At 38.6% G+C, this 12,220-nt stretch overlaps 1 long non-coding RNA gene across 1 annotated transcript in view; it reads right to left on the bottom strand.

Moving 5' to 3' along the window:
* Positions 1-12,220, bottom strand: part of LOC309485274 — a 32,549-nt gene that overhangs the window by 7,854 nt on the left and 12,475 nt on the right. The window lies entirely within an intron of this gene.

The raw sequence follows: 12,220 nt of genomic DNA, 5'->3' as shown, positions 1-12,220 counted from the left end.
AGTGCCTAATATAAGAGTTCCTCAGGAAACTTGTGTGGTTCTTCAGAGAACCACCCCTTTTTAAAGGGTGCCTAGAGGATCTACAGACGGTTCCGCCGGTGTGGCAAAGTGAAGAACCCCAAAAGGTTCCTCCAGGCACCTTTTATTTTTACAGTGTACAGTCCGGAAAATAGGCTACAGTATAGGTTATAGCAAATTCAGACCAACTGCTGGTCTACACAAAGAGAAAGCCCTGTCTAGGCTCTTCTATTGTGTCGAGCCATTCGTTAGTCTAGTTGTTTGATGAGAAAATGAAATGTAGCCTAGTTGCAATACACGCAGTAAGTTTTGTAAGCTCCGTGCAACTGCAGCAGCGGAGCACTATTATTACTAGAATATTAGAAATCTAATACTCAAGCTGTTTTCTCATTTTTCTACTCTCAGTATTAAATAAAAAAACGACTGAACGAAAGATACACGGATTCTCTTGAACCACCACCACGTTTGCGGCAGAAAACTACTGCAGTGCAGCTAAAATGCTCTGTTCGACTTTTCTGAGATCCTTTACTCTTCCCTGTGGATGACCTGTGACATACTTTCTGTAAGATCTGAATTTTTCGCGGTTTGAATTTTAGAAAACTGAATTTGAAGTTCTGAATTTTTTCTTCATCTTGAAAACTTGAATCTGTATTTTTTAAAACTGAATATTTGCAGTCTAAGAATTCAGAACAAAAAAATTGCTGTTTGAAAATACATGTCTAAAAAATTCAGCCATAAAAACATTTCAATTCGTTAAATTTCAAATGTTCAATATTTGTTTAAAGAAATCAAATTGAGAACTATTTAAAATACCACATAAAATTCAAATTTGTTAGATTACACTTGTAAATAATTCAAATTTACACAATTCAAATTCAAATCGTTTTGTCATATTATTAGCTCCATACGAACATAAATGGACAACTTTAAAGGCGATTTTCTCAATGTTTCAATATTTTTGCACACTCAGATTCCAGATGTTCAAATAGTTGTATCTCTCGGCCAAACATTGTTATATCCTAACAAACCATACATCAATGGAAAGCTTATTTATTCAGCTTTAAGAAGACGTATAAAGCTCAATTTCCAAAAATTTACCCATGTGACTGGTTTTGTGGTCCAGGGTCACATTTCAGGAAAGTTTTTTACTAGCATTTACATAACTTTTACATAACGTTAGTGAAAGATATGGGAACGTTCCCTGTTAGCTGGGTAATTGTCCCGCACATAGTTCAGCACCACAACTCCGCCGGTTGGATGTACATTATCCCTTACTTATTATCAGGCACGTGCACATACAGTAGGTAGTTATCCAGAATGCCTATTACCGCCGCACTAGCTGCCGCGGCAAAGTCACCGCGGCAAAACTAAACCAGTCGCATTTCAAAGTCATTCGCGAAATGACCGCCAAGTGGCGCAAAGGGACATTTTGCAAAAAAGCAGCAATTGCCGCATTTTGAAATGTAAGTGGGGCTAATGTCAATTAACAGTAAGGATGAAATACTACAACTATGGTCATTTCCAAATAAGCCTACAACAAACATGAAAAATAAAAAAAGAGTTATTGACATTCGCTGTACAATTATGAAACAACCTAAGATTTGGTGGAGTTGAAACTGCGTCGGTGGGCAACAGAAGCCTATTCCTCGGGGGACCTGCGCGACAGCAAAAACAAAAACAAACAAAAAAATTGCCTACACCAAAAGACCATTATAGGCATATCTCGCAGTCAGTGAAAATAAATTAGGTGCAATGACGCTGATTATTTTCACTATTCTATTGAGGAATGAGACAAATGAAGAGCACTTTTCTCTCGTGTTAGCAAACACACACTGACTGCTAGACAACCGAACTACTGGGCTTTCTAGTAAATTTGTGGTCGAGTGGTATAACTTAGGTTTCAATGATTTAGATGACACTGGGTCAAATCCCGAACAAACATGGGCTACTGTAATTTTTGTATTACTTGTCTAATTCTAAAACGAAAAAAAAAAGCATATAGTTTTTTTTTGCTTATATTTACTATAAAATAAAATGAGCATGCATTTCCATTTTACACTAAGGAACAAATTAGGAACAATACTAAGGAACAATAATTATATTATCTAACAGAATGACTGAATTTGTATAATAATTCCAATCTAATTTCAAAAGCAGTTCTGTTAAAATCAGAAAAAAAAAACTTTATGGGGTTCCCTATACAGAAAGAGTTTTAAAAAATATGGTTGTAAGCAAGGTGCCATTTGCCAGGGGGACAGTTATAACAGTATAGGCTTTACCCAGAACCCAACAGCAGAGGCTTTACCCAGAACCCAACAGTATAGGATTTACCCAGAACCCAACAGTATAGGCTTTACCCAGAACCCAACAGTATAGGATTTACCCAGAACCCAACAGTATAGGCTTTACCCAGAACCCAACAGTATAGGATTTACCCAGAACCCAACAGTATAGGCTTTACCCAGAACCTAACAGTATAGGCTTTACCCAGAACCCAACAGTATAGGCTTTACCCAGAACCCAACAGTATAGGCTTTATCCAGAACCCAACAGCAGAGGCTTTACCCAGAACCCAACAGTATAGGCTTTACCCAGAACCCAACAGTATAGGCTTTACCCAGAACCCAACAGTATAGGCTTTACCCAGAACCCAACAGTATAGGCTTTACCCAGAACCCAACAGTATAGGCTTTACCCAGAACCCAACAGTATAGGCTTTACCCAGAACCCAACAGTATAGGCTTTACCCAGAACCCAACAGTATAGGCTTTACCCAGAACCCAAAAGTATGGGCTTTACCCAGAACCCAACAGCAGAGGCTTTACCCAGAACCCAACAGTATAGGCTTTACCCAGAACCCAACAGTATAGGCTTTACCCAGAACCCAACAGTATAGGCTTTACCCAGAACCCAACAGTATAGGCTTTACCCAGAACCCAACAGCAGAGGCTTTACCCAGAACCCAACAGTATAGGCTTTACCCAGAACCCAACAGTATAGGCTTTACCCAGAACCCAACAGTATAGGCTTTACCCAGAACCCAACAGCAGAGGCTTTACCCAGAACCCAATAGTATAGGCTTTACCCAGAACCCAACAGTATAGGCTTTACCCAGAACCCAAAAGTATGGGCTTTACCCAGAACCCAACAGCAGAGGCTTTACCCAGAACCCAACAGTATAGGATTTACCCAGAACCCAACAGTATAGGCTTTACCCAGAACCCAACAGTATAGGCTTTACCCAGAACCCAACAGCAGAGGCTTTACCCAGAACCCAACAGTATAGGCTTTACCCAGAACCCAACAGTAGAGGCTTTACCCAGAACCCAACAGTATAGGCTTTACCCAGAACCCAACAGTATAGGCTTTACCCAGAACCCAACAGCAGAGGCTTTACCCAGAACCCAACAGTATAGGCTTTACCCAGAACCCAACAGTATAGGCTTTACCCAGAACCCAACAGTATAGGCTTTACCCAGAACCCAACAGCAGAGGCTTTACCCAGAACCCAACAGCAGAGGCTTTACCCAGAACCCAACAGTATAGGCTTTACCCAGAACCCAACAGTATAGGCTTTACCCAGAACCCAACAGTATAGGATTTACCCAGAACCCAACAGTATAGGCTTTACCCAGAACCCAACAGTATAGGCTTTACCCAGAACCCAACAGTATAGGCTTTACCCAGAACCCAATAGGCTTTACCCAGAACCCAACAGCAGAGGCTTTACCCAGAACCCAACAGCATAGGATTTACCCAGAACCCAACAGTATAGGCTTTACCCAGAACCCAACAGTATAGGCTTTACCCAGAACCCAACAGTATGGGCTTTACCCAGAACCCAACAGCAGAGGCTTTACCCAGAACCCAACAGTATAGGCTTTACCCAGAACCCAACAGTATAGGCTTTACCCAGAACCCAACAGTATAGGATTTACCCAGAACCCAATAGCAGAGGCTTTACCCAGAACCCAACAGCAGAGGCTTTACCCAGAACCCAACAGTATAGGCTTTACCCAGAACCCAACAGCTCACATGCAAGTACTTTATTACTATGAACTTTCTCTGTGTGAAATTGTATTGCTTGACTGTGTACTTGTGTTTTTTAATCAGTTATTCTCTGAAAATCTTCCCTCATGCTCTCAAATCTCATTCATGTTACTCAGAAAAATAATATCACAGGTTTGGATCACAAATAATGCTATGCATTTTTATCATTTGCATTTGAATATAAGACATTTTAACTCTGAATTATAACTTCAAGTTAAGTCTTTTTCGACAAAAAAAAGGGAAAAAGCTATTATATGGCTTCAAAAGACTTACAACACAACCCATAACATTAGTTGTGAACTCAATGATTATTTTTAGGATCTTTTCTGGGACATTTCATTTCATGATTCACTTAATCATTTTTACATAAATTGTTGCATTGAATTGAACTAGACAAGTGTACATAAGAATGGTTTCATGAATGATTTACAAAAAAATTTTCTGCTTGTGTTTCATGCAGTGAAAGCGAACGGTGACAGGGGTTGCATTATGCCTGAGATCTGCTTTTGGGTTCACAGATAGAAAGTCAAACAGGTTTGGAACGTCACAAGGCTGAGGAAATTATTTAAAGTTCACAACTATCACTTTAATAACCTTACTAACAGTTAATTTTGTACTTTGCAGGGATCTCGGTAAGCTGAAATACAAGTTTGAACAAGAATAAAAATCCTCCTGTAGACCTGGAAATCACTGAAGTGCCTGGACCATCCACCAGAAAAGAGGAAAAACAAACGGAAAACGAATCTGCTGTACCTTTTCACTTTTCTAACTCTTTAAGTACCTCACACCAACTTGGTCCCATAGTGACATTTTTGACCACAAACAAAATTGCTGATCGTGTGGATTCTTATTGAAATGACTGAATACCAGTGAACATTAACAGAACAACAGATCATTTTACTGCACCTTAATACTGTTTCCGGGTCGAAGCCTCTACTTCTACTTCCTCTATCTTGTTTCATGAGAATACTCAACAACCATTTATGAACTGTTGATTCAAGTCACACATTTAAGCTTTTCAAAAGCCATAGTGTACATTACAGTCTCCAGTCAAACGGCATCCCAGACTTCAACATTTTATGATTCAAAATAGCTGAATAACTAACCATCTGAGATTTCGGTATAGAGATAAATGTTAGGATCATAATTTTCAGGAATATTACAGCACAATGAGTGCATATTAGCACTGTTTGTTTGTTTTTGGCATCTGATAGAGCTTTTGGACTTGGAAACAGTGATGTCAGACTTACCAGTGGACTGAAACACAAATGTTTTAAAGTTAAGTAATGATGGACATTTTTAATTAGTCAAAATTTATCTTTTTTACATTGATTTATTTCGTGGAACATATGTGTTTCCATGCATTTTGTTGAGATGTCTTTTCTTGTTTATCTATTGTATATACATGGTTGATTATTCATGTTGCTTATGTATTATACTATTTTTTTGTGTATTCATTGATATTAATCTATTGTTAGCTTTTTTCCCCATGTGCATGGAAGTGTATGTATAAAAATGAATATCAAATATGTAATAAACAATTCTTATTTTGTATTTGGTTCAATTTGTTTATTATAATAGAAGTCAAAGGTAACCATAGAAACAACATGGAATTAAATATTTAAAAATTCCTGGAGGCACCCAAAGTGGTTCCACACAGTGCCTAATATAAGAGTTCCTCAGGAAACTTGTGTGGTTCTTCAGAGAACCACCCCTTTTTAAAGGGTGCCTAGAGGATCTACAGACGGTTCCGCCGGTGTGGCAAAGTGAAGAACCCCAAAAGGTTCCTCCAGGCACCTTTTATTTTTACAGTGTACAGTCCGGAAAATAGGCTACAGTATAGGTTATAGCAAATTCAGACCAACTGCTGGTCTACACAGAGAGAAAGCCCTGTCTAGGCTCTTCTATTGTGTCGAGCCATTCGTTAGTCTAGTTGTTTGATGAGAAAATGAAATGTAGCCTAGTTGCAATACACACGGTAAGTTTTGTAAGCTCCGTGCAACTGCAGCAGCGGAGCACTATTATTACTAGAATATTAGAAATCTAATACTCAAGCTGTTTTCTCATTTTTCTACTCTCAATATTAAATAAAAAAACGACTGAACGAAAGATACACGGATTCTCTTGAACCACCACCACGTTTGCGGCAGAAAACTACTGCAGTGCAGCTAAAATGCTCTGTTCGACTTTTCTGAGATCCTTTACTCTTCCCTGTGGATGACCTGTGACATACTTTCTGTAAGATCTGAATTTTTCGCGGTTTGAATTTTAGAAAACTGAATTTGAAGTTCTGAATTTTTTCTTCATCTTGAAAACTTGAATCTGTATTTTTTTAAACTGAATATTTGCAGTCTAAGAATTCAGAACAAAAAAATTGCTGTTTGAAAATACATGTCTAAAAAGTTCAGCCATAAAAACATTTCAATTCGTTAAATTTCAAATGTTCAATATTTGTTTAAAGAAATCAAATTGAGAACTATTTAAAATACCACATAAAATTCAAATTTGTTAGATTACACTTGTAAATAATTCAAATTTACACAATTCAAATTCAAATCGTTTTGTCATATTATTAGCTCCATACGAACATAAATGGACAACTTTAAAGGCGATTTTCTCAATGTTTTAATCTTTTTGCACACTCAGATTCCAGATGTTCAAATAGTTGTATCTCTCGGCCAAACATTGTTATATCCTAACAAACCATACATCAATGGAAAGCTTATTTATTCAGCTTTAAGAAGACGTATAAAGCTCAATTTCCAAAAATTTACACATGTGACTGGTTTTGTGGTCCAGGGTCACATTTCAGGAAAGTTTTTTACTAGCATTTACATAACTTTTACATAACGTTAGTGAAAGATATGGGAACGTTCCCTGTTAGCTGGGTAATTGTCCCGCACATAGTTCAGCACCACAACTCCGCCGGCTGGATGTACATTATCCCTTACTTATTATCAGGCACGTGCACATACAGTAGGTAGTTATCCAGAATGCCTATTACCACCGCACTAGCTGCCGCGGCAAAGTCACCGCGGCAAAACTAAACCAGTCGCATTTCAAAGTCATTCGCGAAATGACCGCCAAGTGGCGCAAAGGGACATTTTGCAAAAAAGCAGCAATTGCCGCATTTTGAAATGTAAGTGGGGCTAATGTCAATTAACAGTAAGGATGAAATACTACAACTATGGTCATTTCCAAATAAGCCTACAACAAACATGAAAAATAAAAAAAGAGTTATTGACATTCGCTGTACAATTATGAAACAACCTAAGATTTGGTGGAGTTGAAACTGCGTCGGTGGGCAACAGAAGCCTATTCCTCGGGGGACCTGCGCGACAGCAAAAACAAAAACAAACAAAAAAATTGCCTACACCAAAAGACCATTATAGGCATATCTCGCAGTCAGTGAAAATAAATTAGGTGCAATGACGCTGATTATTTTCACTATTCTATTGAGGAATGAGACAAATGAAGAGCACTTTTCTCTCGTGTTAGCAAACACACACTGACTGCTAGACAACCGAACTACTGGGCTTTCTAGTAAATTTGTGGTCGAGTGGTATAACTTAGGTTTCAATGATTTAGATGACACTGGGTCAAATCCCGAACAAACATGGGCTACTGTAATTTTTGTATTACTTGTCTAATTCTAAAACGAAAAAAAAAAGCATATTGTTTTTTTTTGCTTATATTTACTATAAAATAAAATGAGCATGCATTTCCATTTTACACTAAGGAACAAATTAGGAACAATACTAAGGAACAATAATTATATTATCTAACAGAATGACTGAATTTGTATAATAATTCCAATCTAATTTCAAAAGCAGTTCTGTTAAAATCAGAAAAAAAAAACTTTATGGGGTTCCCTATACAGAAAGAGTTTTAAAAAATATGGTTGTAAGCAAGGTGCCATTTGCCAGGGGGACAGTTATAACAGTATAGGCTTTACCCAGAACCCAACAGCAGAGGCTTTACCCAGAACCCAACAGTATAGGATTTACCCAGAACCCAACAGTATAGGCTTTACCCAGAACCCAACAGTATAGGATTTACCCAGAACCCAACAGTATAGGCTTTACCCAGAACCCAACAGTATAGGATTTACCCAGAACCCAACAGTATAGGCTTTACCCAGAACCCAACAGTATAGGCTTTACCCAGAACCCAACAGTATAGGCTTTATCCAGAACCCAACAGCAGAGGCTTTACCCAGAACCCAACAGTATAGGCTTTACCCAGAACCCAACAGTATAGGCTTTACCCAGAACCCAACAGTATAGGCTTTACCCAGAACCCAACAGTATAGGCTTTACCCAGAACCCAACAGTATAGGCTTTACCCAGAACCCAACAGTATAGGCTTTACCCAGAACCCAAAAGTATGGGCTTTACCCAAAACCCAACAGCAGAGGCTTTACCCAGAACCCAACAGTATAGGCTTTACCCAGAACCCAACAGTATAGGCTTTACCCAGAACCCAACAGTATAGGCTTTACCCAGAACCCAACAGTATAGGCTTTACCCAGAACCCAACAGCAGAGGCTTTACCCAGAACCCAACAGTATAGGCTTTACCCAGAACCCAACAGTATAGGCTTTACCCAGAACCCAACAGTATAGGCTTTACCCAGAACCCAACAGCAGAGGCTTTACCCAGAACCCAATAGTATAGGCTTTACCCAGAACCCAACAGTATAGGCTTTACCCAGAACCCAAAAGTATGGGCTTTACCCAGAACCCAACAGCAGAGGCTTTACCCAGAACCCAACAGTATAGGATTTACCCAGAACCCAACAGTATAGGCTTTACCCAGAACCCAACAGTATAGGCTTTACCCAGAACCCAACAGTATAGGCTTTACCCAGAACCCAACAGTATAGGCTTTATCCAGAACCCAACAGCAGAGGCTTTACCCAGAACCCAACAGTATAGGCTTTACCCAGAACCCAACAGTAGAGGCTTTACCCAGAACCCAACAGTATAGGCTTTACCCAGAACCCAACAGTATAGGCTTTACCCAGAACCCAACAGCAGAGGCTTTACCCAGAACCCAACAGTATAGGCTTTACCCAGAACCCAACAGTATAGGCTTTACCCAGAACCCAACAGTATAGGCTTTACCCAGAACCCAACAGCAGAGGCTTTACCCAGAACCCAACAGCAGAGGCTTTACCCAGAACCCAACAGTATAGGCTTTACCCAGAACCCAACAGTATAGGCTTTACCCAGAACCCAACAGTATAGGATTTACCCAGAACCCAACAGTATAGGCTTTACCCAGAACCCAACAGTATAGGCTTTACCCAGAACCCAACAGTATAGGCTTTACCCAGAACCCAATAGGCTTTACCCAGAACCCAACAGCAGAGGCTTTACCCAGAACCCAACAGCATAGGATTTACCCAGAACCCAACAGTATAGGCTTTACCCAGAACCCAACAGTATAGGCTTTACCCAGAACCCAACAGTATGGGCTTTACCCAGAACCCAACAGTATGGGCTTTACCCAGAACCCAACAGCAGAGGCTTTACCCAGAACCCAACAGTATAGGCTTTACCCAGAACCCAACAGTATAGGCTTTACCCAGAACCCAACAGTATAGGATTTACCCAGAACCCAATAGCAGAGGCTTTACCCAGAACCCAACAGCAGAGGCTTTACCCAGAACCCAACAGTATAGGCTTTACCCAGAACCCAACAGCTCACATGCAAGTACTTTATTACTATGAACTTTCTCTGTGTGAAATTGTATTGCTTGACTGTGTACTTGTGTTTTTTAATCAGTTATTCTCTGAAAATCTTCCCTCATGCTCTCAAATCTCATTCATGTTACTCAGAAAAATAATATCACAGGTTTGGATCACAAATAATGCTATGCATTTTTATCATTTGCATTTGAATATAAGACATTTTAACTCTGAATTATAACTTCAAGTAGGGCTGGGCGATAAAACGATAACGATATGTATCGCGATAGACACGTTATCAATATCAATAAAAAATGCGTTCGATAAAACGTTCGATAATTATTTATTTATTTTTTTCGTTGGAAGAAACCAGCAAAGCAAGTTTGATTGCATGAACAAAGGCACTCACTCTCTAGTAACTAGATAAAACAGAAAAAGTCAGCTCGCCTGACTTAAAGTCTGACCGTAGTCAGACCAATGTCGTCTGCAGATTATGCAAGACCGTCGTCAGTTTTTCTGTTATTCGCGTGCTTATGCGCTGTTCTAGCTAGTTTCTCAGCGCATACATGTGAAGCTCACATGCACTAAAAGCCTGTCTACCAGCGCCTGAATACTAAGTTATCTTTCGAGTCTTATTTTGCTAATACTGTTATACACACAAGGTTTACATAAACTAGTCGGATATGTCTAAAGTGAAAGCAAACTTGAGAAAATTGAGAGAAAATCTGCTTGTCAAATGCGTGTATAATAGACGCGTCGCGCGCAGCTCTTAAAGAGACAGTAGTAATAGTAAACACGCTGCCGCTTGTCCTTAAAGGAACACTCCACCGTTTTTTGAAATAGGGCTTATTCACTTTCTTTCCTACATTTAGATAGGTGGGCAAATGCATTTTTGTCTCAGTGCATGCATTGTTTTAGTTTGACAGGGTCGGCGCTAGCTTAGCTTAGCACAATGAATGGAATCCTTTGTTGCCAGCTAGCATGTCCTGAGTAAAAGTGATATAAAAAAAAAAAAAAACCCACCTAATTACTTCTTGTGGCCTGCGTATTCACAACAAGTACAAATAGTGATGCAGATTAACACTAGGCGATTTCCTAGGCAGATATTGACTTATATATTAAGGACTATATTAGGGGGAAGCACAGGCGAAGCACTGCTACTTGGGCGTGATATCTCTGCGCCCAAGTAGCAGTGCTTCACCTGTGCTTCCCCCTAATATAGTCCCAAGTCAATATCTGCATAGGAAATCGTCTAGTGTTAATCTGCATCGCTATTTGTACTTGTTGTGAATACGCAGGCCACAAGAAGTAATTAGGTGGTTTTTTTTAATTTTTTATATCACTTTTACTCAGGACATGCTAGCTGGCAACAAAGGATTCCATTCATTATGCTAAGCTAAGCTAGCGCCGACCCTGTCAAACTAAAACAATGCATGCACTGAGACAAAAATGCATTTGCCCACCTATCTAAATGTAGGAAAGAAGGTGAATAAGCCCTATTTCAAAAAACGGTGGAGTGTTCCTTTAAAGGGATAGTTCACCCAAAAATAAAAATTATCTCATTATTTACGCACTCTAATGTTGTTCCAAACCTGTATTAATTGCCTTCTAATATTTTCTAATATTAATATTTTGAAGAATGTGGGTATCCAAACAGTAGCTGGTCCCCATTGACTTCCATAGGAGGAAAAATATACTATGGAAGTCACTGGGGTACATCAACTGTTTGGTTACCCACATTCTTCCAAATAACTTTTATTTTCAACAGAAGAAAGAAACTTATTCGAGTTTAAAACAACGTGAGAGAGTAAATTATGAAAATTAGAATTTTTAGGAGAACTATCCCTTTAATGTTAATAAAACAACAAAATGTAAAGAGAAAATCACTCACTGCTCTTGACTAATAACTTTATTAATAGCTTTAATAAGTATCAATGTATAATTTATAGAAAATAGAAAGAAATAGATTTATATAATTTATAAAAAGAAATCGTAATATTATATTTTTGCCATATCGCCCACCCCTTTATAAAGCATTTCTTACGTATTCTTTAATTTTGCACCTTAATGTTAAGAGATAATTGTTAAGTGTTCATTGTGATTTTAGACTTTTGAGTTTTCCATGGTCGTGTTGACATTTCTGCCTTTTTAACTGATGGGATTATAATCAGAGGTAGGTTAAGTTTAAAATAAAAAATCTTTAAATGTAATATATTTGTCTCCTGGACTGGTCCTTATTTTAAATATGTTATAAAAAAATTCAATAATTATCGATATCGACCGATATGAAACACTTATATCGTGATACAGTTTTCAGCCATATCGCCCAGGCCTAACTTCAAGTTAAGTCTTTTTCGACAAAAAAAAGGGAAAAAGCTATTATATGGCTTCAAAAGACTTACAACACAACCCATAACATTAGTTGTGAACTCAATGATTATTTTTAGGATCTTTTCTGGG

The sequence above is a fragment of the Leuciscus leuciscus genome, assembly GCF_965113295.1.
Source record: "Leuciscus leuciscus genome assembly, chromosome: 21".
Taxonomy (NCBI): domain Eukaryota; kingdom Metazoa; phylum Chordata; class Actinopteri; order Cypriniformes; family Leuciscidae; genus Leuciscus; species Leuciscus leuciscus.
The sequence above is the reverse complement of the archived record's forward strand: the minus strand, read 5'-3'. Positions and strand labels throughout refer to the sequence as shown.